General features: G+C 42.5%; 1 long non-coding RNA gene across 1 annotated transcript; it reads left to right on the top strand.

Moving 5' to 3' along the window:
- Nucleotides 1-200: 200 nt before the first annotated feature.
- Nucleotides 201-27,202, top strand: LOC128315516 (uncharacterized). The gene is made up of 4 exons (XR_008298327.1): nucleotides 201-1,443; nucleotides 3,510-5,180; nucleotides 21,597-21,744; nucleotides 24,214-27,202. It is a non-coding gene; the product is annotated as an uncharacterized LOC128315516 (long non-coding RNA).
- Nucleotides 27,203-27,291: the final 89 nt, after the last annotated feature.

Raw genomic sequence — 27,291 nt, forward strand, 5'->3', positions numbered from 1 at the left:
CCGCAAGATCATGACCTGAGCCAAAATCGAGAGTCAGATGCTTAACCGACTGAGCCACCCAAGTGCCCCTGGAAATATTGTGTGTGTGTGTGTGTGTGTGTGTGTGTGTGTTTCTTTTTAGCTTACTTAATGGTAATCCCTTGAAAGCGGGACCAGGTTTTGTATTTCCCCCTCTCAGCCCGTGTCGAGAGTAAATGCTCAGTTATTATCATATCACCTGAATCCAGCATTTCAGGCATTTGGGGTCAATATCATTTGGTTTCTCTATGAAGGACTGTGTTTAGGAGACTGAGACCAGTACCACAGTGGGAATCCCTTTGTGTTCTGAAACATTTTTGTCATCACAGTGTCAATGCAAGAGCATTGTTGCAAAAGCCTGTTTGCTGAGGGGGCTGAAGGTCCGTCATAGACGCGTTTGATCTCTCTTCTCAACCCATGGTGAGGCTCATCCCCCAGACACGTTTGGTACCACCTTGGTAGGCGGAGCCTGTAGCAGCCAGGATCCCAGAACATTACTGCAGAGGCTGAAGGTATGGATGGAGGCGATGGTGGGAATGGAGAAGTAGAAGGACGAGAGGAGAAATTCAGCCAAGTGTTAATATTACAACGCTAAATCTTTTGTTGTTGCGTTGAGTGAAGCCATGGGGAACTGGTCCATAAAATCTAGTTGATGCAATGGCTGGACGAGAGGCTCCGTGGTAAACAAAACCAAGAAAAACAAAACAAAACAAACCTTATACCGAACTGTCTTTAAAAAGCGATGGCTGGGAAATAATACCACTATCTTTAAGAGAGTGTCAACGAGGACTTTGTTGTGCGGAGAGACTTTTGATTCTGCACCATGGCGGGGCATCAGAATATGTGTGTAAACTGTATAAAAACAAAGCCCACCTGGAAAGCATACTAGCTATCTCCTTTGAATGGAGTCCAGGGCAGGCAAGCTTCTGTGCCAAACTTTCTCTGGATTCGGCTCAGAACTCACTGTGGAGTGCCGTTGCATTTGAATTCCTCACATGGGCAATGTTCTGAGTCATCCAGAATCCTCGGTGCCCGATAGCAACCTCCTGAAGTCACTGATGAAACAGGTAAAACTGATGCTTTACATCAGCATCTCCTGGGGAGCTTAAAACCAATACACCGTGGGCAGGGCTGTGGGCACAGCATGCTGGGACATCGGCGACAGCCACCACTGTGAGCCCCATGGCAGCAGAAGTAACAAAAGAGCCACCTTGACCGGGAGAACACCGGGAAAGGAAGATGCCTTGCTTGAATCTGGGGCTCCCCCTGGCACTGGCCGGAAGCACAGACACAGTCTTCAGTCGGTCTGCAGTTCAGCACTCACGCAGTCAGCGCACCAGGCTCCTGGCCCAGGGCTGCAGATTGGGCCAGCAGAGTGGACCGGTCCTGGCCTCTGCATGTGAGGAGAGGAGATGCACATTACAGGTACATGGCAGAAGGGGGCACAGAGTACAACCGGGACACAGAGGAGAGGCTCATTCCACCTGGGGTGGAGCTGGGGGACAGGAAGGACCAAATCTTCTCAGAGTGATGACGGTGGCATTAGGGTGGAGGCGGGAAAAGAGGCTGGAGTGTTAGAGAACTCTAAGTGGTTAGCGTAATGAGGCTGGCGGTGGGTCGGGGCCATGTGATAGACAGCCTGAGTGCCTGGATAAAAGCAGGGATTGTGGGATGGAGAGGCGGGAGATGGTAAGGAGAGAAGACGTGGAACACTTTTCTTTCCTCTGTGGCTTGTCGAGTCCTCACATTGTCCTGGTGGCCTCCGTGTCTGGAAGCACACTTCACCCAAGAAGCAAGGACAGGCAAAATGTTGTCTCTCGGCCTTTCATGATCTTAACGTTCATGAGTTAATTACTAAAATTGTATACATATCACAACTGCTACCTTCGACCAATTATATCCCAGGATATCATAACAGGTCACAACCCTAAAGTACATAGTCATTCAAACAAAAGAATACTCTCCCGCCTCTCTTTGAAAAGCAAGCATTGATTGGATCAGGGATGCAAGATGAAGTCAGTTGGGATTAGACATTTCCTGCAAAAATCCACTCGAGGCTATAAGCCTATACCGTGGCGGGTTCATTTTGCTGTTCTACCCACTAAGCGAATGGGGTGGGGTTGGGGGTGGGCAGCAGTGAAGGGGATGGGTAGGAAGGGTCGGGGGAGACAAGGACTGTGCAAGGAACCCACTCTTAGCTGCTTTCCTCCCACTCTCAGGATCTACCCAGGTACTGCCGTTCCTGAACTTCCAAATCTCAAAATCCCAGCAGGTCTGCGTGCTGTCAGGCAGGGGTGGGAGCCCCGCAGAGGCCCCTCCGGCCCCCAGGGCAGTGCCCACAGCTGGCTGTCACTGCCGTTGACAGTTTATTAGCGAAACCTCAACTCCCGTCCGGACTCCAGTGTTCCCTTTGCCTGCCATACCCGGGCATGACCAGTACGGTTAACAGTAGCCACATTTTGAGATCATCATTGGGATTTGAAACGTTGTCAAGTATAAAGAAAACTTACACTGATTCTCTGAGCCGTTCCTTCCTTTCCAGGAGAAGTAGCTGTCAAAGTTGTATTAGCAGGATATCATTTCAGCAAAATCTTTCAGATCTTCTCAGAAGAGACCATAGGAAAAAAAAAATCCTGAAGGGTGTGTAGGATATCTCTCATTTCGTGAGGTAAAATCCAGCTTGCTAAATGAAAACTAACACCTTCTGAGGACTGGAAGGGACCGCCCTGGGTTTGTCCAGTGGCTGTGAAAGGGTGCATTACCATGGTGACCTTGTTGATGGCAGGGCAAGTGGCAGTGATGGAGTATTGAGTGCAGACTTAGGAGCTTGAGATGGATGGTTACAGGACAGCTGGTCCATCACATTGGACTACAGTCTCAGTTCCTCTGCTTGTAAAAGTTCCATGGTACTTGCTGGGAATAAACTCACAAAATCCTTTAAGGCATCGTGCAACATAGAATTAGAAATGGAAAACACTTTTATCAAGTGTCTCCTGACCTTTAGGGATTTACTTCTCTCTTTGAGAACCAGAAACAGTGGGTGGAAAAGAGGTGTGACAAATGTTACTCGTCTTTACCAACAATGTTAATTTCTTTCTAAGCTTACATTGTTTATTTGATTTCTGACTACCTCTCTAAGAGGAGCAATACAGTTGTTAGACTAAATTCATTAGATGGCTGGAAATTTCCAACTAACCCACAACTCAGGGACCTTAGTTGGGTCAGTTCTTAATTTCTTGATCTTACCCCCACACTCTGAATCCAGGTCTGATGAGCAAATGCATGGAGCAATTCTCTCATTTGTATGATTTTTAAAGCTTATGTTTTGATTTCCCTTGCAAGAGAAAATATTTTATGATATAGTGGCAACAAGTGAGAACTTTGAGAAGGACACACTTACTGTACAGAATATAGACTCCCTGTGTTCATGTAGGGGATGAGGAAGAGCTGAGTAGGTAGGATTTCTAATGGTGACCGAATTTGATTCATAGTATAACTCAATCAGTGGCAGTTCACAAAGCGGCTTCCTGCACTTTGCATCAGTAACAGTAACGCAAGGATCTTGAAGAAATTTACATTTGCTAAGACGGGGAGAGTCAAAGAATGTAAGTACTCCTAAGCTAAGCATATTCATAGTGACGAATGAGCTGGTTCATGGAAGCAATGTTTGTATTAGGAAAAACTGGAAACAAAGAAAATAAACAATGGTGTATTCATTTGATAAACTCTTATACAGTATTTAAAAATTGAAGGAGCTGGAGGAATTGACTTAGAAAAAAAAATGTCTATGGTGTAGAAAGTGGGAATAATCCCACAATGATATGAAAATCATAATTCCATCTTGGTAAAAGTAACTTGATCTATGCATATACCGTGTGATAGTATATGTATACAAATATGTGTGTGCGTGTGTGTGTGTGTGTGTGTGTATTTACCTAGGTGTGACGTGTGCACACGGGTAGGGATGGGTAAATACCCATGGAAATGGAATGTGGGAAGGTAGGCATTACATGTTTTCTCTTTTATACAACTATAGTAACTATAAATAAATATATTTAAAAGACAATAGACATAAGAAAGAAACATTACTCACGTTATGTGGGTTTCATCCAAATAAATGTATTGTAAGATATTTTAAAACCACCACAAAGTTAAGACATTTTATTTAAGGCCACTATGAAAACATATGTGTTTCCGGCCCTGAGAGTCTGGCAATTAGGACTTGCTGTTTTTAAGGGCTTTGTGCTCACAGCTCCACTATTTTTTTTCATTTAGGAGAGAACACTCCAGCATTCTATCTGAGTAGTCCAGTGGTGGAGGTTGTGTATTTTAGCACTCCAGAATAACTGTCATTAGGTAATCAGGAACTCACAGACTATTACATTCCAAGCATGTTTTCATTGCCTGGGATAAATATTTTGACAAGAGCCTAGGTGCACCAATAACATTTTGCATAACAAAGAATAACAGGTGCAGCCAAAAGGGAGGGAAGTTCTTTGAGGATGCATATTCGATTTCCGTCCGGTGTGTGCTTTGACTCTTCTAAGTCTAGAATAACGACGATGATGATGGTGGTGATGATGATTCCTACTGCGGCGTCATTGTTTGCTATGGATAACCTACGGCGATACAATCCTTTTGGAATAAAGTAAGAAATCTACTCACGTGAGCTCAGGAGACCATGAAGAGCCAGTTTCATGGAAGCTGCCGCTTCCCAGGGGCGCCTGGGTGGCTCAGTCCGTTGAGCGACCGACTTTGGCTCAGGTCATGATCTCACAGCTCGTGAGTTCGAGCCCCGCATCCGGCTCTGCGCTGACAGCTCGGAGCCTGGACCCTGCTTCGGATTCTGTGTCTCCCTCGCTCTCTGCCCCTCACCCACTCGCGTTCTGTCTCTGTCTCTCAAAAATAAATAAACATTAAAAAATAAAAAAACAACATTTCACTGCCCAGCAGTGCTGGTCTCTTATGCCCTGGGGTGATCCTTCGTGGAGTAAAGGTTGTCAGTGGGTGGGAGAGGTTTGCCCCTTCAATTGCAAACACTTGAATCTGTCACACGCCCCTATACCCACGCAGAGTAGACGTGAGCACTTGCTAATTTACAGGTGATGGAAAACGCCTGCAGACGGCCCGGGTCGGAGGACATGGCAAACTGCTTTTGGTAGGTAAATTTTTTGTTTCCCTGCTTTTGATGAATATATTTGGAAATCCAGTTTAACGTGCAATTGTGATTAGAAAAGAAACCCTAAAATAGTTTTGTCCTATCATGTTAAAGTCATTGGAAATCAAAGAAGGTGGAATCCCCCTCCCCTAAACTGCCAGAGTTGCAATTTCTGTGAGGATGTGGAAACCAGACCCGTATATCTCATGCTATTCTCATCATGCGACGTCAGCCTGCAAATAGGATTAAAAGAAAAATCAAGGCTGATACAAAGAGGTACGATCCAAAGTCCTTTTCAGCTGGCTTGGCACTGAAATCATAGACAGGAAGAAACGCATGTCTGTGTCATTAAGTGGAATAAAAGTTGTTGGGAAATTAATTCAATAATACTTGTGTGAATGGCTGCTGAGAAAACAAATTAATCCAAATTCATTTATCTAATATAAAACTAATGCACTGTTTTCCCCTTCTATTCTTGAGGTTATTAGTTTGGGGATGTTCATTTTACATAGTTTTGTGAACATAAGATAAATGTAGCTTTCTGATTAGATATGGGCTCACGGTTCTGTCCTCCACTCTCCCTCTGTCTCTTTCTACGTCTTGGTGTAAGTCATTTCATCTCTATTGCCTTAAATAAGAAATGTTTGATCTTTGCAAACACTAATTTTTATCTTATTTTATTTTTAGAAAAAAATGTTATAACTTCTTTTTCATGTTTATTGATTTATTTATTTTGAGAGAGAGAGAGAGAGAGCACAAGCAAGGGAGAGGCAGAGAGTGAAGGAGAGAGAATCCCAAGCAGGCAGAGCCCAACCCAGGGCTCGATCTCACAACAGTGAGATCACGACCCGAGCCAGTATCAAGAGGAGAACATTTAACTGACTGAGCCACCCAGGTGCCCTTGCAGAAACTAGTTTTTAAATTCTTGCCTGAAACCAAGTGGAGGGCTGGTACTTGAAAAATACTTACTGATTGAATCTTTCTTCCTACATAATTCCATTTCAACTATATTGAAGAGTGCAAGGCAAATTATTAAACACTAACATTTCATTCGTTCATTGGGTCCTTTTTTTTTTAATTTTTTTTTAACGTTTATTTATTTTTGAGACAGAGAGAGGCAGAGCATGAACGGGGGAGGGTCAGAGAGAGAGGGAGACACAGAATCGGAAGCAGTCTCCAGGCTCTGGGCCATCATCAGCCCAGAGCCTGACGCGGGGCTCGAACTCACGGACCGTGAGATCGTGACTTGAGCTGAAGTCGGACGCTTAACCGACTGAGCCACCCAGGCGCCCCGGATCCTTTTTTTTTATAATAGTCACGAATATTCTATTTTATGGCTTGAATTATTGGGTGTGATAGGCTTTTGCCCCTTATAATTGTTTAATAAACTTTAAAAGTATAAAACATTATACTGCGGAAAATGCCCCTTATGTTTTCTCCTGGTTGTGGACTTACGAATCTTCATCTCTGACTTAGATCATTCTTGTTCTTCAGCATTCTTATATTATTGATGAAAGAAGATAAAGTGACAGATGAGAGTCCAACGGCTGACTGAGGATACACAGGACCATATATACAGTAAGAGTTCAGTACGTGTTGAATAACAGAAAAAAAAAATATCGAGTGTTTTTGGATTTCAGTCCTGAGGAGCGTGCGATCAATTATATTAGGCTTTTAGACAAAAGAGGCTGAAAGAGAAATCAAGTGTCTCTTTTTGGGAGCTCATTCAGGGGAACTAAATCATTTCTGCAGGAAAGAGCAGTAGCCACCTTCCGTGACTGCAGTGAGATCTCACTGGACATGTTCTGAGAAGCCCTGCACCGAGAATTGAGTTGTCCCGGATCCTGACATGCCTGGTGTGAGTCACAGGCAAAAAAAAAAAAAAAAAAAAAAAAAAAATCTATGAATTCTAAATTGCTACATGGGCTGCCGAGTATCCGAAGTTTGAGTCTATGTGTCAGTTTCTATAAGAATTATTTCTAGAAACACAGAAATGAATTATTTAATACATTTCAAGTGAAAGTCCTTGGGGAGGCAGCAAGAGTTAAATAGTCAAACGCAATTAAAATTCTTCCAGAAAACAAAATTCAAAGTTTCTACTGGGTTCACGGACAAACCACAGAATTAAATGTTCAAAGCTGACTCACATGCGTTCCTTTGTATTTGTAATATAAAATTCCTCTATGCAGATTTTCAGAAATGATTTTCCTGGGGTTGATCAGTCAGCTTCTGCCGTGCCAGGTACCACACTGGGCTTGGGGGTGCAAAGATGGGTAAGAAGTTCTCTGTACTTGAACTCACTCATTTAACAGGGTTACTGTTAATGAATTTCATCGATTTAAGTCAAGTCTATGAATAAAATACTATGTTCCAGGAAAGAGATGGCTTAAAAAATGAGTATGACACAGGCATTCTCTCCAAAGTATTTAATATTAAACAAGGAGGGAGACAGACTTCTGAATATCAAATCATAATATGGTATAATCTGTGCTACAGTTGAGGTCAGGTTGCTAGAATGAGAGAGAAAATAACTCATCTTAAATTTATAAAAAATTTCCACTTCCAAATGCAAGATTCCTTCCTAGCCCAGCATATGTAAAATTTTTGGATAAACTATGTTTAAAAAATGTTCTTTTAATGCAACTTTACTGGTAAAACAAACAAACAAAACCTGTGGGGATTCCTTGAAGGCCAGGAAAAACATCTACAGGAGATACAGAAGCTGACTTTTGTGGGGTTATTGGCATAAAACTTATATTTTTAAAACACACATGGGACATTTCTGGAAATTATTTGGCCTTAAAGAAGATCTCAATTTTTTTTGGAAAACTTGGTAACATACCTATCACATTTTCTTACTCTAATGCAGTTAATGAAGTTAGATCACTAAGAATCCTCTATAAATTCAGGAAGTTAAAAACATACTTGTAAATCAGTCATAGAAGAATTAATAGAAATTAGGAAATTCTAAGAAATGAATAATAACAAAAATACCGGTTTTCAAAACCTGTGGGATGTAGCTAAGACCTTGATGAGAAAGAAATCTGTAGATTTAAATGCTTATATTAAAAAAGAAGCATGTCTAAAACATGAGCTAAGGATCCAATTCAAGAAGTCATGGGGAAAAACATACTCATTAAATAACCCACAGAAAATTGAAGGAATGGAAATTGATGAAATAAAAATCAAAGATACATAGGAAAAAGTCAAGAAAAGTTTTTATTTATTTAACGTTTATTTATTTTTGAGACAGAGAGAGACAGAGGGAGGGTCAGAGAGAGAGACGGGAGGAGGGTCAGAGAGAGAGGGAGACACAGAATCTGAAACAGGCTCCAGGCCCTGAGCAGTCAGCACAGAGCCTGACTCAGGGCTGGGACTCACGGACCATGAGATCATGACCTGAGCCGAAGTCAGACGCTTAACCCACTGAGCCACCCAGGCGCCCCAAGAAAAGTTTGTTTTTAAAAGAGTAAGTAGGGGCGCCTGGGTGGCGCAGTCGGTTAAGCGTCCGACTTCAGCCAGGTCATGATCTCGTGGTCCGGGAGTTCAAGCCCCGCGTCAGGCTCTGGGCTGATGGCTCAGAGCCTGGAGCCTGTTTCTGATTCTGTGTCTCCCTCTCTCTCTGCCCCTCCCCCGTTCATGCTCTGTCTCTCTCTGTCCCAAAAATAAATAAACATTGAGAAAAAAAAAATTAAAAAAAAATAAAAGAGTAAGTAAAAATGACAACTTGTGTTAGGGTTTGTCAAGAAAAAATAGAGAAATCACAAATAGACAATATTAACAATTTAAAAAGAGATTATTACTACACATGTAGCCTTACAAGAAAACCACTTTATGCCGATAAATTTTAAAACTTATGAAAAATAGATATGTTTCTAGGAAAACAAAAGTGATCAGAACTGACTAAAAAAACTAAGACAAAACCTAATTTGTGCTGTAACCGTTGAAGGAATTGAATAATCATAATCATAATAGTAATCACTTTCTGTGAGTCAAAGACTCATGGGACCTTTTTTATTGGACAGGATGATTTTATAGACGAGTTCAAGGTATAGGTATCTCCCGCTTTTCCAAGTTCCCATTATACCATTTAATTTTTATGAAAGACTTACATTAGTACTTGTTGCCACTAATAGAAATCTGAGGAGGATTTTTGCTTTTCGTGAAAAAAAAAAAAAAAGTGAAAGTGAAAATAGTATTCAGCATTTGTTTTGCAACGAGCCCTTCTAGAGGCAGTGTGTGCCCAGCACTGAGAGGGTCCCTGTCAAGCTGCTTCCCCAGGGAACTACTCTCAGCATCTCAGTACCAAGCCATCAGAGCCCCCAACTGTTGTCTGTGAGCGTCTGTGCTCTGCCTCGATTTATTTTGTGCCGTCTTGAGTAAGATGTGTCCTAGGCTATCAGAGAAGCCTAGGAGAGTTTATTTTTTTGGGTCTGGGGATGCTCCAAAAAAAAAAAAAAAGTTCCATGTAAATTAATGGTAATCGCTTCTTTACTCTCCTCCATCTCAACTTACAAAAGGCTCCATAGGAATGATCTACTTTCAGATAGAAGGGAAACCTGGACTGGGAATTCCAAATTTAAACTCCTTCAGAGAATAGAAAAAGACCGAGTATTCGTCAACTCATTTTATCGATCTGTTAGAACCTTGGTACCAAAACCAGGCTTGGACAGTATGAGGAAAGAAAGCAATGGGCACGCTGACAAGCAGAATGTAGCCATAGATTAGAAAAAAAAATCATGGCCTAGCTAACTAACCTAAGGCTAAATTAGTTAGCAGGTCAAGGGCATGTCGTCTCTATAGCCACAGAAAACTCGTTTGGGAGAGTTCCACACCTATTCACGTTTTAACAAATAAGCAGACAAGACTTCTAACAACAGGCTACGTTAACTGGAAAAAAGTGAATCTAAAATATTGTATTTATTTGTCATAGATCTGGTAGCTGAACCAAAAATGAGCTTGCTTTCTTCCTTAATAGAAGAATGAGGAAAAGTTGTTAGTCTTGAAACCATTTTTCTGCCCTATTAAATACATAAGTGTGCGTATTTATTTGTACAGATATAAATATATGCAACCACACAGAGCTTTATTGTGTAGTAGTTAAGCACATGAGCTCTGGAGGGAGATTGCTAACTAAAAATCCTGGAATTGTATGATCTAGGGCAAATTTCTTAACCTCCCTGTGCTTCAGTTTTCTCATCTGTAAAATGGGTGATGAAACTACCTCATTGGTTCATTGGGAAGGTTACATAAATAAATACATGTGAAACATAAAGAGAAATGCCCAGCAGATAGTAAGCAGTAAATATGTATTAGTGGCTAGGGTGCCTTTTTTTTTTTTAAAGTGGGGGGGGTACCAAAATAGTAACATGATGGTTTCTGTCTGGGCAGAAGATTCATGGGTGGTTTTTAAGTTTTTCTTTATGTTCCCCCCACATTTTCCAAACTTTTTACAATACTTTTTAAAAAAGCTTATTTATTTTGAGAGAGAGAGCATGAGCAGGGAGGGGTAGAGAGAGAGAGAATCTAAACAGTCTCTATGCTGACAGTTGGGAGCCCGACATGGGGCTTGAACCCACGAACCACGGGATCATGACCTGAATTGGAACCAAGAGTCAGACACTTAACCAACTGAGCCACCCAGGTGCCCATACAATATTTTGCTTTCATAAAGAGCTATTTTAAACACACACACACACTCACGCACACACACACACACACACACACACACACACTATTCACATACACCCCCTTAAAAGCTCAAGCTCTCTGATCTAAGGTGGCTAATACATTTCTCTGGAAACTTGGGCAATGGCAGAACATCACTTCTGAGAGTTCCACTATCACCTGCCAGGGTACCCCGATGTATTATCACATGTATTATCACCCAGGTGAGCAAGAGTGACTCTGGAGGAAAGGAAAGGCTCGTTCGGAACATGTTGATACAAAAATGCATCAGAATCACTCAAGGAACTTCCTAACCACGGATGTTCAGACTCCGCCCCTAGAGAATGACTGACTTAGCAGGTCAGAGTGGGGCTTTGCAGATCTGTGATGCTGATAGACACCTGGGTTGTGAACAGCTGCTTTATTCTGTTTGCACTCTGCTTTTTCCCACATCCTGGCACAGGCAGGTCTGAGCGGGCGAATTTTCATGGTATGCAGCACTTCCCGGTTAATTCCAAACATATAGATAATGCCCGCTCATTCATTCCAGAAAAATGTATCGGCTCCGTTGTTCAGGAAATGTTCTAGATTACAAAAAGAGGACCCAAAGGAGAAACCAACAACATTCCCCATTCCCAGAAGTTAACATTTTCATATAGGCAAACAGAAAGTTACCAAGTAAATGCAGGATAATTGCAGAGTATAATGAAAGCTCCTAAAAGAGGACGTAAACAGGATGATGTGACAGAGTAACGGGAGAGGAGGCTTCAGACAGGTGAGCAGGGACAGCTATGCTGAGCAGGTGACATTTCAGGAGCTGAGATGGACAGATTATGCCCAGAATAGAAGTGAATGTTTTCCAGGGAGACATAACAGCCAAAGCTCTGCGTCGGAAAGAACCCGGCATGTTCAAGGTTAGTGTGTCTAGAATATGATGGGTAAGAGACAGTGGTGTAAAGAAGATGCTGGAAGGGTAGATGCATAGGACCTGCCATCCAGGCCAAGGAGTTTGGATTTTATTCTGAGGGAGTAGAAAACCGCAGGTCTTTTAAATGATTAGAGTGGAGGTGATCTAAGAAATGGTTGATTTCAAAGATCACTCTGCTTCTGTATAGAGAGTGATTGGTGGAGAATAACAGCAAAATCAAGGAAAGGAATGGGACACTTGCAATAACCTAGGTGACAGGTGACAACAACTTGGATTTGGGGGTCCAGAGGAGATGGTGAGAGGTGAGCCAAGTTGGGGACCGTTTGGAGGTAGAAGGCAGCTAGGATATTTGTGGCAGATCCGTGGGTTCTGATCAGCTATGTGGCAGATGCAGGTCAGACCACTGGGTCACAAGCCACTGACTGCAGCGTCTCCTTTCCAGAAAGGTAAATGTGCAGATGCTGACTAATCTCATGGGTTCAAAATACAAGCTCCCTTTTGTCCTTTGGACCCTTGGAATAGTTCTACCGTGGCCGTTCTAAATACCCTGCTGCCTTCAAAGGGTCAGATGCTGTTTATGCCCAGGGATGGGTTTTCAGCTACTGAGATCCACATTCTGGGCACCACTTAGGGTTCACACGACTCGTCCTCTGTGTCAGAGGTAGAATAGGTCTCAGCTTATCCATCCCTAAGAGGTCTGCTCTAGATGCAGGGCAGGCCCCAGAGTCCACGGGCATCTGGGAAGTAACTTAGTTCCACACTGCACTGAGGGAACACCAAGGAGTCCTGACCTCACCTGAACCAGTTGGACCTTCTCCTGGTGAGGTCCAGAGCTGAACTGCTTCTCCAAGTGTCTTTCTGAACTGAAGCCAATCTGAGTCTGGGTCAGAGTCCTCCCTCTCTCCACCCTCTTACTCTACATGGCTATTGTCTTCTTGAGTTCACTCCAGTTCTGCTTAATTCCTGGGCCAGCTCCTGAGACTTTGGGGTTGCTCAGGAACGGGGGGGTGGGTGGGTGGGAGGGAGTGGAATGGAAGGGCTGGGACAGATGCTATGGGCAAAAGCATGAATGAAGCTGGAAAATGCTTCCCTTCCCCATTTCCTATGAAGGGAAAATGGTGAGATATTACACAGCCTACAAATCTCATAGTGAGTATGTGTGTAAGGACAAGGTGAATCTTTCCCGATGGCACAGCCTTAAAGAAAATATAAGCTAAACTAGTGTGTTAGTTAAGTGACACGCCTATTAGGAAAAATATTTGTATTTTGTTTGTATATTAGCTATAGGTTACAAGAGTGCTCCCAAGAGTATGGTTCAAATTCTTTACCTCATCCACAGAAATCTCTTACAAAGGACTTGGACATTGAGGCCTATGGCTCTGTGTGAGGGGTCAGAAATAAACTCCGCAGCAATTTGGAGATGTGACAGCCGTAACCGTATATGTTACAGCTTTAAAATATCAGACGGTTCGCGGATAGATGCAGGGAAATTGATAAATACAGTGCAAAGAACTTACTGGTCCTCTTGAAAAGTGAGTTTCAAAACAACACATCAAATATGAGCCATGTAATTACAAACTGAAAAATTGGGTGTTTCACTAAATCTGAGAAGTGTTAAGACCACCCAATATAAAAACACTGTCAATATGTGAAAGCATCTGCATTTTTTATGTTTATTTATTTATTTGGAGAGCGAGAGCAGGAGTGGGGGAGGGCAGAGAGAGAGGGAGAGAGAGAGAATCCCAAGCAGGCTCCACACTGATAGCACGGAGCTCAGACCGTGAGACCATGATCTGAGCTGTAAACCACAAGTTGGATGCTTAACCAACTAAGCAACCCTGGTACCCTGAAAATATATGCATTTTAAAATCAATGAAGGTTTTTTTTTTTATTAAATTTTTTTTTCAACGTTTTTATTTATTTGTGGGACAGAGAGAGACAGAGCATGAACGGGGGAGGGGCAGAGAGAGAGGGAGACACAGAATCGGAAACAGGCTCCAGGCTCTGAGCCATCAGCCCAGAGCCTGACGCGGGGCTCGAACCCACGGACCGCGAGATCGTGACCTGGCTGAAGTCGGACGCTTAACCGACTGCGCCACCCAGGCGCCCCTGTGAAGGTTTTTATAAATGCTTTTATAGTTGCTTTTAAATAAATGTTTTTAGGTATACAAGGTGTCAGAACAATATGCTCTAAAATGTTGAGAGAAATATCTTCAAAAATGTTAACAAGAGGGCGCCTGGGTGGCTCAGTCGGTTGAGCGTCCGACTTCGGCTCAGGCTATGATCTCACGGTTCGTGAGTTTGAGCCTCGCGTCGGGCTCTGTGCTGACCGCTCAGAGCCTGGAGCCTGCTTTGGATTCCATGTCTCCCTCTCTGTCTGCTCCTCCCCTGCTCATGCTCTGTGTCAAAAAATAAATAAAACCGTTAAAAATTTTATTTTTTTAAATGTTAACAAGATACCTCTAGGAGAAGGGAGTGGGATGGGGGAGACAATAAAAGACCTTAGACATATATGTCTTACTCTATATATTTTCATATTATTTGAGTTCTTTACAACGAGCATGTATTGAGATGGTGTCTGTGTGTGTGTGTGTGTGTGTGTGTGTGTGTGTGTGTGTGAATGTCACTGGTTTATACGGGTGATGCTATGTGGAAATTTGTTAGTCAAGACAATTTTAGCGTATGGAACAAATAGCCTCATAGATCCTGATTTTATTTTATTAGGCATGGCAAGCAAACATAATTCAGGGAAGGCTAAAGAAATTTTCTGTTTGTGCTGCAACTGCACATTCCCACCTGCTGTGAAATAAAGCCAACCTTCCTGCCGGGGTCCGTGGATTCAGCTTTGCCATCTGGAGCAATCTAGCATTAACAGGCTGAATGGAATAATGCCGCTTTGGTCAGGGCCTCTGCGGGTAGCAGAGTTTGTCGTATATGGTGTTAATTACATTCTTCCCATAAAATAGCGGTGCTCGAAGTACGGAGCTGTGTGGAAATGATGAACGCGGGTGGTAGCCCAGATTCAGGATAAAGGTAATTCCTTGGGATTTCATCTGTTATCTCTCATGGGAGAGGAGAGGATCCGGATTCAGGTCAGGAGGCGAAAGGTTTGTGGGTGAGGGAGAACACCAGGCAGGCAAGGCTGTAAAGTCTGGGCGGTGGCCGTCTCATTACTCATGATTCCTGCAGCTTCTGAGAACATTCTGTACCATGTGCACAGTTGGCTTAGTACAAATTCCAAAGCCATTTTTTTTTTATTATCGTTTAGGATCTCATTTTCAGAGTAGGTAGATAAGTAAGTTGCTAGTTAAACATTTGTAAACCAATGCATTCCAACAGAAGCCACCCGTGGACCACGTGACCAGAGAGCATCAGGGTGCTTTAGAGTTAGTGCTGAACGCAACCTGCTCCAGTCTACTGGAAAAGAACATTCATTCATTTAGTCATTCATTTCTTTATTTGTTCAAGAAATGACTTATGGAGCGCCTTCCATGTGCCAAGCACGGTGAGGGAAATACACACCGATGAAAACACAGAGAGAAGTCCCTGCGGTTGTAGAGTTAAGGAACAAACAAAAAAGAAGCCATTACAGATCGTGACAATGCTCTGAAGGGCATGACCAGGGTGACGTGGCAGAGAGTCAGGCAGAAGAGAGTGGGGTATCTCTCTATAGTTTAGCGTGCCAGCCAGGCCTCTCCGGAGGGGCATCATTGGCTTTGATTACCAAAGGGTGAAAGGGAGCAGTGGGAGCTGCGGGAAGAACCCTTCCCTGAGGGTCAGGAGACCTGAGTCAGGTAGGCTCTGCCCTCACTGGCCTGTGGGGCACTACTGTTTCTACAGGCCTCCCACCCTCTCTGGGGAGTTTCTTCACCTGCAAAAAGAACACCGCGTTCCGCAAGCAGCCCCTGGTCTGGGAATCTGCATAATGATGAATCTGTTAACTGAAGAATAATAACTTTTATGTGAAAGTACTTTGCAAACTGTGAAGAATTGTAGAGTATTACCCCCATTTGATCTTCATAATAACTCTACTAAGTAGGTCAGATAAGGATTAAAATTAGTTGGATCCCGGCAAGTCTGGCTGCAGAATTTGCAGTGCCTGGTGCAAATTGAAAAAGCAGGGCCCTTTGTCCAGAAATGATTAAGAATCTTAAAAGTGGTGTCATATTTTGCTACATTTACTTCCAGGGTACCCGTTTCTGCAAAAGTAGCAAATTGTCAAATACTGGGTTTTATTGATACAATTATGCCACTGAGCTTATTCCGGGAATCCTAGTACGTTTTTTTCCTTTGGTGGTTTTTTTTTGTTTGTTTGTTTGTTTAAATTTTTTTAACGTTTATTTATTTTTGAGACAGAGAGAGACAGAGCATGAACGGGGGAGGGGCAGAGAGAGAGGGAGACACAGAATCGGAAGCAGGCTCCAGGCTCTGAGCCATCAGCCCAGAGCCCGACGCGGCGCTCGAACTCCCGGACCACGAGATCGTGACCTGGCTGAAGTCGGAGGCTCAACTGACTGAGCCACCCCGGCGCCCCCCTTTGGTATTTTTGACCCTCTTCTTTCAATAACTCAGAAAATCTGGTAGACCCTGTAGAGGGCCAGTATCGTCTCCAAAAATCGGTAGCAGTTGAGCTGTTTTGGTACAAGTTATCCCGAGAAAGCTGACTTTTGTGCAGTCGAAAGATCTTGATTTGAAAGAAGAATGACTACGTAGGAGTCCTAATTCGGCCATTTAATATTTGTGTGACATTGGGAAAATTAGTCACCCTGAACTATGGTTCCTTCTGCAGAATTGAAATGTTTCCCTTTATAAATGTGTCTGTGTTGTTGGTGAGGATTCAGTGAGGTCATGCCTGGTGACCCGCAATGTGGGACACATGTTAGAAAATGATTCTTTGGCGGTTTCCTATCTGGAGACTCGCAGGACTGACATCGAGCTGGCTTGCCTTAATTATTAATGGGAGATGTCATTTGTGCTTGGGCGCATGTGTGCTTGCTGGCTGTGAAACACTTTGAACATCACCCTCGAATGACAGACGTGCACTAAACTGGTTTGCAAAAGAACGGCAAGTTTACAATTTTACTTTTCGTATTAATAACATCTCTGTGGGAGGACACGATTTTTTTTTTTTTAGGTGAGATTCACATGACATAAAATTAACCATCTTATTTATTTATTTTTTAAGTTTTATTTTATTTGTTTTGAGGGAGAGAGGAAGCGAAAGGCAGGGGCAGAGAAAAAGAGGGGGAAAGAGAATCCCAAGCAGGCACGGTCAGCTCAGAGCCCAACATGTGGCTTCATCTTAAGAACCTGGAGATCATGACCTGAGCTTAAATTGAGACTCAGGTGCTTAACCGACTGAGCCACCCAGACGCCTCTAAAATTAACCATTTTATTTATTTATTTATTTATTTATTTATTTATTTATTTATTTAAAAAAAATTTTTTTTTCAACGTTTATTTATTTTTGGGACAGAGAGAGACAGAGCATGAACGGGGGAGGGGCAGAGAGAGAGGGAGACACAGAATCGGAAACAGGCTCCAGGCTCCGAGCCATCAGCCCAGAGCCTGACGCAGGGCTCGAACTCCCGGACCGCGAGATCGTGACCTGGCTGAAGTCGGACGCTTAACCGACTGCGCTACCCAGGCGCCCCAAAATTAACCATTTTAAAGTGAACACTTCCGTGGCATTTAGTACATTCATAATGCTGTGCAAAATCGTCTTTACCTATTCCGAAACATTTTTATTACTCCAAAAGGAAACCGGTGCCCAGTAAGCAGTCACTCCCCTAGTTTTCTTTCTTTCCCCTTGACCCCAGGCTACCATTAATATGTTTTCTGTCTCTCTTCATTTACCTATTCTGGATATTTCATACGAATGGAACATACGATATGTGGACTTTTGTGTCTGGCTTCTCTCACTTAGCCTGATGTTTTCAAGGTTCATTGTGCTGTAGCACGTATCAATGTTTATTTCTCTTTATGGCCGAATAATATTCCACTCTATGGCTATGCCACAATTGACTTATCCATTTAACCATTGATAGCAGTTAAAAAAAATATTTTGGGGGCGCCTGGGTGACGCAGTCGGTTAAGCATCCGACTTCAGCCAGGTCACGATCTCGTGGGCCGTGAGTTCGAGCCCCGCGTCAGGCTCTGGGCTGATGGCTCAGAGCCTGGAGCCTGTTTCTGATTCTGTGTCTCCCTCTCTCTCTGCCCCTCCCCCATTCATGCTCTGTCTCTCTCTGTCCCCCAAAAAATAAATAAACGTTGAAAAAAAAATTAAAAAAAAATATTTTGGCTACTGTGAATAATGCCATGAACATGCATGTACATGTATTTGTTTCAATACTTGTTCTTACTTCTTTTGGGTATATACCCAAGAGTAAAATTGCTCGCTCATATAATGATTTTATGTTTCACTTTTCGAGGAGCAAGACATGCAATTTTAAGCCCAACAGTCATAAAGACTATTTTTTTTTTAAATAAAATACAACGGTAGCAAGAAAATACTTCCATTCCTTTTTCTTCCCGTTCTATTCCAACTGCTGGATATTGAGCTGCAGCTTTGCCTTCAGGCTGACTGATTAAAATTGAGGACTTGGGCTCCAGAGCCCCTGCTTTGGATGGGGAGCCTGCCTAGAGAGAGCTTGAACAAATACGAAAGCGTTAGATGTCCGTACTAGAACATGTAAGCCAAATTACATTCGGTGTCTCCGTCTTTGACCCTGTTATGTGAGCTTGTTGCTTTTAAGAATCCCTCAGTCAGCCTAGCAAAGAGAACTATTAGCCAAGGTTGATTATCATCACTGAAATGTGAGTAAATGAAAGAAAGTGAGTCATGCAATAAGGCGATTTTTATGATGCTTATGAGGGAAGGGTAAATCAAATGTACAAATCTAAACTACAGGGAACATTTGAGTGGCTGAATCATACGTCTAAGTGGAATATATTTTATAGCATGTGCCTGGAGATCCTTAACATAATTGTCCCACTGCTTTGGTCAGAGTGTTCTCTTCCTGGAGGCCCAGCGGTGACCTCTCCAAACATCGGGAAAAACCAAGGGCACTTCAAATGGAGGCCACCCATGTTGGGAACAAAGACAACAGGAAGGGAAGAAAGAGAGCAGTCGAGGCACAATTCTGCTTCAGGTTTACCAGGAGAGAGCTCACATCCTACAATTGGCTGTTTTCCCTACAACTTCTCCCTGTTAACAGATTTTAGCAGAACAGCCTCAGAGGTGTCTCATGCAGGGAGTTCTTGTGGATGAGGTGACCAAAGAGAGAGGACATTGCTTCTTTAGCCCTGCCACCACCATGTGTTTATCACAGATGTGTTCTCGCTGTTTGATCCCTCATGCCTTCTTCAAGTATTTGTTCATTCATTTATTGAGTTAATGAGTTGATTTCTAAGTCTGCCCAAGGCACTACTTTTAATGTTATACGGAATACAGACATGAATCAGAATGAACTCTGTTCTCAAGAAGCTTGCAGGGTAGAGGGGAAGATTGGGCGTGGATGCCTACAGCCTTACCATGGTGAAAGCGGTGTAGGGTAAGGGTCAGAGTATAGATTGTCGGCCTAGACTGTCTCAGTTTGAAACCTGCTCCCTCTTAGCAAAGTTACCTACTATCTGTATCTTCGGTCCTCAGCTATAAAATGAGGATAACAATAGTCTTACCACATAGGCTTGTTCTGAGAAACGCGTGTGGATTAGTGTTGGTGCTAGCTAAGTACTACATAAGAGTTTCTAAAACAAATAAGAGACAAATATCCCATCTGAGAAATAAGTGAAGTGCTCCGGGAGTCCACAGGCAGACACATGTACTGGGAGCCTAGAAGGCTCATGGCAGAGATGACTCTGAGGGAGTCCTTGAAAGCTCAACTGAGCTCTCCATAGCATGGTCTTTGTTCATCGGCTCATAGGAATCAGTGCTCCAGCATCAGATAAGCAGGACTTCACCCAGATTCCTCTGTGCCTAGCTATCAGAGTTCAATATACAACTGGCTCCTTAAACATGCTTTCTGGGGACACCGAGAAACAGAATTATTTCTTACGTAAGTGTTAGTTACTTGTCCTTCAAATAATTAAGCCACTATTTGCTTGACTTTGAGTAACTCACTTGACCTCTCTGAGATTTGATTTATCCATTTGAAGTATCCAGCAAGCATTAAGACTTTTTAAAAACAAATTCTCAACTATTGTGACTATTAACAATATTGTTATGAGTTTCAGCCTTGTAAACATCATTCACGTTGTTCATAAAGAGCTGACTACACATCCTATAGGACTTGGGCCTGAGTTTTAGTGATTGGTTTCCCTCTGAGTTTTTATGTTATATAGAGAGTCTTGAAAGGAACTTCTCCAAATCATAAGACTGCCCAAAATTTTATTCTACCAAAAAAGTTTGCAATGTCTCTGCCCATACTTACAAATTCTATCCTTATCTACCCACCTACCATTTTTCCTATCTGCTTTTCCCCATTTTACTAGTTATGGAAAAACAACTAGCTCACTGCTGTAGTAAAGCCAGAGTTTGCTCAACAAACACCCAAATCTCCACAGGCAATAGATAGAAATATTCCTCTGTTTTGATCTTTCTATATGTGTTATGGATCCACATACTACAGAGTTCAAAGAAAATACTAGAACCTCTATTTGCATTCCAGAGGCTAGCACCATCATTGCATTTTTGAGCATCATTGTGTCCTTTAATCAGGATACAAGACACACATTGTGCTTAACAGAATTTACTGGACCTTGTTTAAGAGAAAAAGACTTCTTCAAGGAATGGGAAGAGCAGAAGTACATCCTAGATTTAATTTTCAGGAGCCACCACTGAATTGTCCTCCTTAGTTAGCTTCTGCCTTTAAGAGGATAAGGAAGCTAAGACGTAAAAAAACAATCAACCAACCAACCAAACAAACAGACACCCTGAAATTATAACTGCTAGCTCAAGGAATACTCCACTATGCTGTCACGGACGTTGTCAAAATGGGTGTTGTCCTCTCCCCACCCCCTGCCTCTAAACACCTACAAATAAAGGGACCAGACATTGGCACCCGTACTGTTTTTCCAGAGCTGCTCTAACAAAGTATCAAGAATTGGGTGGCTTAAACAAGAGAAATGTATTGTCTCACAGTTCTGGAGGCTAGAAGTCTGAGAGCAAGGTGTCATTGGGGTTGATTCCTTCTGAGGGTTGGGAGAGAGAATCTGATTTCATGTCTCTCTCACCTAACTTCTAGTGGTTTGCCAGCAATCTTTCGATTTCCTTGGCTGGTAGATGCGGTGTTCTGATCTCTACTTTCATGTTCCATACTCTTCGCCTTGAATGTGCATCTGTCTCTGTGCCCAAACTTCCCAGTCTTATAATCATATTCGATTAGACCCACCTTAATGACCTCATATTAACTTGACTATGTATCAGGATCCTATATCTCCAAATAAGGTCATATTCACAGGTACTGGGGGTTAGGATTTCAACATGTTTGGGGGACACAACTGAACCCATTAGAAAGATGTCTATAACAATTGCCGCAGAAAAGACACCAAGCCCAAATGCCACCACTCCAAGGATGCTACTAGAAATAGCAGAGGTGGCGAATGGCCACGATGTGGTGAGGCTCCTCTCTGCCTTTCAAATTTTGCACGGTTAGGTCTGATCAGTGGAAGCTAAGCACCGGGAGGGACGAGATCTGGAAAGAAATCTGGAAAATGACAAAATGTCTTTAGCTTTTCAACCTCTGGAATGTAAAGAGTGGTGAAATGGAGATGGCTGGGCTACGTTGGGGCCAAATGAATAAATCTGTATTATCTTCCACTCAGGAAAGTGAAGACTGGAAGGGATGTGGTAAAGACCGATGGGATCATGAGCGACAGAGTTCAACAACAGGACCGTTAGCTGGTAGTAAATTGTTACTTTATGTCCCAGGATGCAATTTATGAAACTCCCTTTTCAACTACTACAAGCAAGGTATTTGTGGACTAGGAATTGTAGGTATTTAAAAAGGCAAGGGATTTATTCTCTTCTTTCCAGCAAGATTATATTTAGGCCCAATATCTTTGAAACATGTCAGAGCCCAGGGGGGAACGTCACATTTAAGTATAAAGGGAAGAGAAAGGAATAAAAGAAAACCTGATATATGCCGAAGGGTTAATAGTGTCTACCCACCTGGTCCTCTCAGGGACAAATCTTAGGAACATCCTCACACTTCCCTTTTTTTCTCATTTTTCTAGCCTAACTTTTTTCATTGCTAAATCCTAGACATTTTGCCTTAAAATGAATCTCAAATTTGGCTACCTGACTTCACCTCTGTAATCACCTGGCATTCCCTGCTCTCGATTCTCTCCTATTCTTTCTTTCATGCTGTTGCCAGTTATTCTTCCTACAAGTCAGGCCCGGCTATGTCCTACCCACTTTTTAATTATTGTTGTTAATGACCGTTGTAGCAGCAAATACTTGTTCTTTTGATTTTATAATTTTCTGGAACTTTTCCCTAAACTCCTGTTTCATTTTTAACTGTTTGCTGGGCAGTTCCCCTTAAATATCCTCGAGTGTCTCAAACCCCGAAGTGACAGGCTTCAAACTGAATTGTCATCTACTAATTTCCTCTCCGAAGATCAGGTTGCCAGCACGCGCAAGCTCTGCTGAAGGCTCTCTTTTGGATTGCGGACTGCCAGGTTCTCACTGTGTTCTTCCACGGTGGAAGGGGCCGGGGAGCTCGGTGGAGTCTCTTTGGCAAGAACCATAATCCCATTCATAATCCCATAATCTCATCCCATCCAATCCCTATCCTCATGACCTAATCACCTCTCAAAGGCCCCACCTCCTAATACCGTCACACAAGGCATAGGATTTCAACATGTGAATTTGGGGGTGGGGGCCCGCAGATATTCGAACCATAGCAATGGCACTACAAACCTGTCCCAATGATGGGAGGCTTCCTTCAGGAGACCACAGGAGTTCCACCTCACCTTAGGTTGGCATCTTGTGGTCCGGCAGCTCTTCTAAACTCTGTATTCTTGTGTGAATCTCAGTATTCAGTATTGGCAAGTACACATTCCCTTCTACCAGCTGGTCTTAATCTTCACTTTTCCTATCTTCCAAAGCCCATGCCCTCCTTCCCTCTTCCAGGTATAGTTGTGAATATTATTCTTTCAATCTAGACCAGTCTCTGCATTCTATCGGTTTCACTTTAGAATAACTGATGACTTTGGTCTTGTGTTGATTCTGAAAAGACACTGGCAGTAGATGTAGAGCCCTAAACTTCAATCTTATGTAGCTCTAAAGACCAAGAGGAGGATTCAAAATCTGCTTGCACGTGTGTTCATGACTATGTATGTACATAACCTTGAGAGATCTTGAAAAACAAGCCTAATTGCTACACATTGCCCCCAGTTCAGTTTTTGGGTTTGTTTGGATAAGCGTCTATGTATGTAATTGTTCATAACTAAAATACATAAATTATATTTTATTTCCTGATTGCACAGAATGCAGTAAAATAAGAAAAAAAAATTACAGACTAGTATTTTTTTTTCCCTTTGCTTGAAAGCCTTTATAATAGGCCTATTCAAAGATTGAGCCCTAGAAAGGTCCTTATTCTCATCTGCTCACAGATAGCATGGCCTTAAAAAAAAAAAAGCTGAATTAAATTCTCCAGTTACTGACATTCTTCCTTTTTTTTTTTTTTTTTTTGGTTACTAATGTCAGTGTCCAAACAATTCTTAAATTATAAGGCGTCAGTTAGGAACTTAAAAGATTCCTTACAGTTCTAGTTCATTTTATTTATATGGTTGTCAGTTAAGATGCAAAAGCTTTACAAAGTCTTCTAGGATAACACCTCATCAGCTTGAGGAATACTAATTTTTATCTAGCTAAAGTTAGATGGAAGAATTTTATTGATGGCCTAAAGTGCATTTGAGGCCCTGGTTTAGAGGTTTTTACCACACTCACCCATCTCCCCTTGCTGACATTCTACTTTTTCAGCCTCTTTCAAATGTCTCATTCTTCACCAGGTCTTTCCTGGTCAACGGTGGGTCTCTTTCTCCTCCTACCCTTTTTACGTCTTTGTTTCTACTTGGGTCACACGTTCATGGTTTAGTCTGTTTTGTAGTTACTGGGCAGACACAGGGTATATAAAAGAAAGTGTAGACTCTGAAGGCAGACAGGCGGGATCTCATTTGGGACATGTCACTTGGATTGGGGTGGCTCACATATATTACTTCCTCCACCGAACCTCAGTTTCCTCATCTTTAAACTGGGGATAATGGTACCTGTTTTGCACGGATGCCATGAGAATTAAAAAGAATGTTGTATGTCTAGCACCAGGAGTCATTCCATAGGTGCACCTGTCATCGGTGGTGATAGAAGTCATAGCTTTACCTGCCTTAGTCTATTTTCATTTCTTCTAAGGCACAGCGTCTGTCCTTTTCTTCTTTGAAGGTTTTTCAGGGGCTGGAAGCATCTTGAACACAGGTGCTGGAGAAATCTTCGTTGAATTGGAATCAATCGGTCTTTTGTCCAAAACAAACGTTCTTCCAGATCTTCGATAGCTTCTTTTCCTTAAATCACACGTTTATAAGTGATGAGTCACTGGATTCTGCTCCTGAAAGCAGTACTACACCGTATGTTAACTAACTTGAATTTAAATAAATACATTAAGAAATACTATATGTTTATTTGTTATGTGTATCCTGAGCAGCATTGCTAATTACACCCTGAAATTTGAATATTTGGGATTACGATATTGGCTGACTACAAGGCGCTTAGAAGTAAGTGAAATCTGTAGATAGCCACAAGCAGAGTATATGCAGTTTGTGGGCATAAATGCGGGTATTTCCGCGGCATCATACAGAGAAGTCTTGCAAGCAAACTGTGCAAACACTTAGCGGTTTTCATCTTTCATGAAGACGGAATCTCATCTACAAAAATATGGGTTTCCCTGTGGATCTTTTGGCCAAATTTCTCTATTGGGAGAAAAAAAAACCACAGTTGCTACTATATATTGAAATAAAATATACCACTAGCTCTTTGTAAATGGAGGATCCTGAACTCCAAACTTTTCTCACCCATACACTTACTTTCTTTTGGGGGACCTCCCCACTCACTTCCGTTTCTCTGCTGTGTGTATCACAGAATCAACGATGGCCTCATTCCCAAGCCTTCCTGAGGCCTCCGTATTCAACATCACTGTTTCCCTGGTGCGCTTTCCTCCCGCAAATGTTTCAACAAAGAATATGAACCAGCAGCAAAGATTTTAGGAGGATCCTGGAGTACTACAGTTAGGAATTCTAATTTGCATTGAATCTCTCAGAAGCAGAACAAGTAGAAACAAAAACAAAGACAATTCAGTCAAGTTTCTGAGGGTGAGAGTGCCGAAGGGCAACATTCAGAAATGAGGGGATCGAGCCGCTGAATAAAATCTAGGCTTTGGGAAAATACTCTGGTAATTACTAGCACATCTTGGGGACGTGGAAAAGGCTGGAAAACTGTACTTGGTCCTCAGCTGTTGATTTGTTCATTCATTCATTTAAAAAAAATCTTCCTCTTTTTCTGCTAAGAATGTGACATATTTCCTAACAGAGGCCACAGCCGATCATAAAAGGTGCATCATGTGACAAAGACCTATCCTATTATCACAGCCTCCTCCTTCCATTTCACCATCAAAACCACATGCTTGCTGTCTTCCTAATCCTCTGTTTTGGGAGTTTGCTATCTGATTTGGCAGAACTTAAAGACTGAGATCAAAATCATTCATCTGTTCTTCCTAGAAGCTGCCTTTTTAAAAAGTTGGGACATTTGTCCGCCTCTAGGTTTCCAACATTTCTTTTATTTCTATAAATGCAGAAATTACTAAAATTGTTCGTTCAATCAAAAAAAATGTGGACACTTTCAGAAGGCTTGAGGTAGTTAGTTCATCTGAGCCCAGGAACTTGACCTTGGATAAATAGGGCAGATTTTAAAATGCATTTGTGATTTCCTCCACTGTTTTGATTCTAAATCCTTTTTGTGTTCTACACTTTCCAGTTTGAAAATCCTCTCTCTAAGGTAGAAATGAAATAGAAGAGATATATTGTATCATTTCTTGTCTGTTAATTTTACACCATCTGCCAAACAATGGACTCATCTCCTTTGTTTTTAAAAATGCCTTTGCTTGCCCTTGGCAATTTACACAAGAGCTTCTGGCCTTTAGCCATTTACTTCAACCTGTGCTATATTTTCGCCCCACCCCACCTTCCTTACCTGTATTTCTCCCCTCTATCTTGTATACTTGTACTTAAAAAAATTTTAAGTTTATTTATTTTTGAGAGAGAGAGAGAGACAGAGTGTGAGTAGAGGAGGGGCAGAGAGAAGGAGACACAGAATCTGAAACGGGCTCCAGGCTCTGAGCTGTCAGCACAGAGGCCGATGCAGGGCTTGAACTCACGACCCATGAGATCATGACCTGAGCCAAAGTTGGACGCTTTACCGACTGAGCCACCCAGGCGCCCCTATACTTGCACCTTTAATAACAAACTCTTCAGGAAGCTTCTTGTGAGGCTTGAGCGTTCTCACAATTGCATCACTAGTGATTTTTGTGACTCGGTCTGTCTTGCCCCATCTCTCAGAAATTTAGTTCCCTCATCTGTAAAATGGGGTAGGAATGCGTAACTTACAAAGTTGTTGGGAAAGTCCAATAGAATGGTAACTGGAAAAGGTTTTGGTAAGCTCTAAAACACTGTCATAAATGTAAGGCCTTGTAATCTGGGGAGCCGAATAGCACTATAGAAACCAAAGAGCGTGGCCTGTTAATACTGGAAAGGACCTGGTGGTTCATCGGTCCAACCCTCTCCATTCACAGATAAGGCAACAGATCAGGTGGGATCAAAGAACTTGCCAAAGCTCCCAGTAGGAGGCAGTACGGTAGAGAGCTTAGCGCACTGTGGACAGTGACTTGTTATCTCAGCTCGGCTATACAAATCTGATGACCTTGGTTCTAGTCCTGGCTCTGCCGCTGAGTGATTATGACTTCTTAGAGGTGGGCTTGCAATTACCCTACCTCATCCGTCACTTCCCATTGCAAATGTAGCCTTTCACCGTGCCTTCCTCCTGTTACCTTACATCCTTCTTGACACAGTATCACAGCATGGCCAGCCTTCTGGAGATAACTTTGCCTGCTTTGGCTTCTTCTTTTATAGTCTATTGAGACTCACTTGTTGTTCTATGGTCAGAAGGTCTTTTTGATTTTTTATTTTTCCATCTGCCATTAAGTGACTAACTACATCAAAAGCCATCAATGAGGGGCACCGGGTGGCGGGGGGGCTCAGTTAGATAAGCCTCCAACTTTGGCTCAGGTCATGATCTCGTGGCTCACAGGTTCGAGCCCCGGGTCCGGCTCTGTGCTGACAGCTCAGAGCCTGGAGCTTGCTTTAAGGTTTCTGTGTCTCCCTCTCTCTCTGCCCCTCCCCTGCTTGTACTCTGTCTCTCTCTCTCTCTCAAAAATAAATAAAACATTAAAAATATTTTTTTAAAGCCATCAGT

The sequence above is a fragment of the Acinonyx jubatus genome, chromosome B2 (assembly GCF_027475565.1).
Source record: "Acinonyx jubatus isolate Ajub_Pintada_27869175 chromosome B2, VMU_Ajub_asm_v1.0, whole genome shotgun sequence".
Lineage (NCBI taxonomy): Eukaryota > Metazoa > Chordata > Mammalia > Carnivora > Felidae > Acinonyx > Acinonyx jubatus.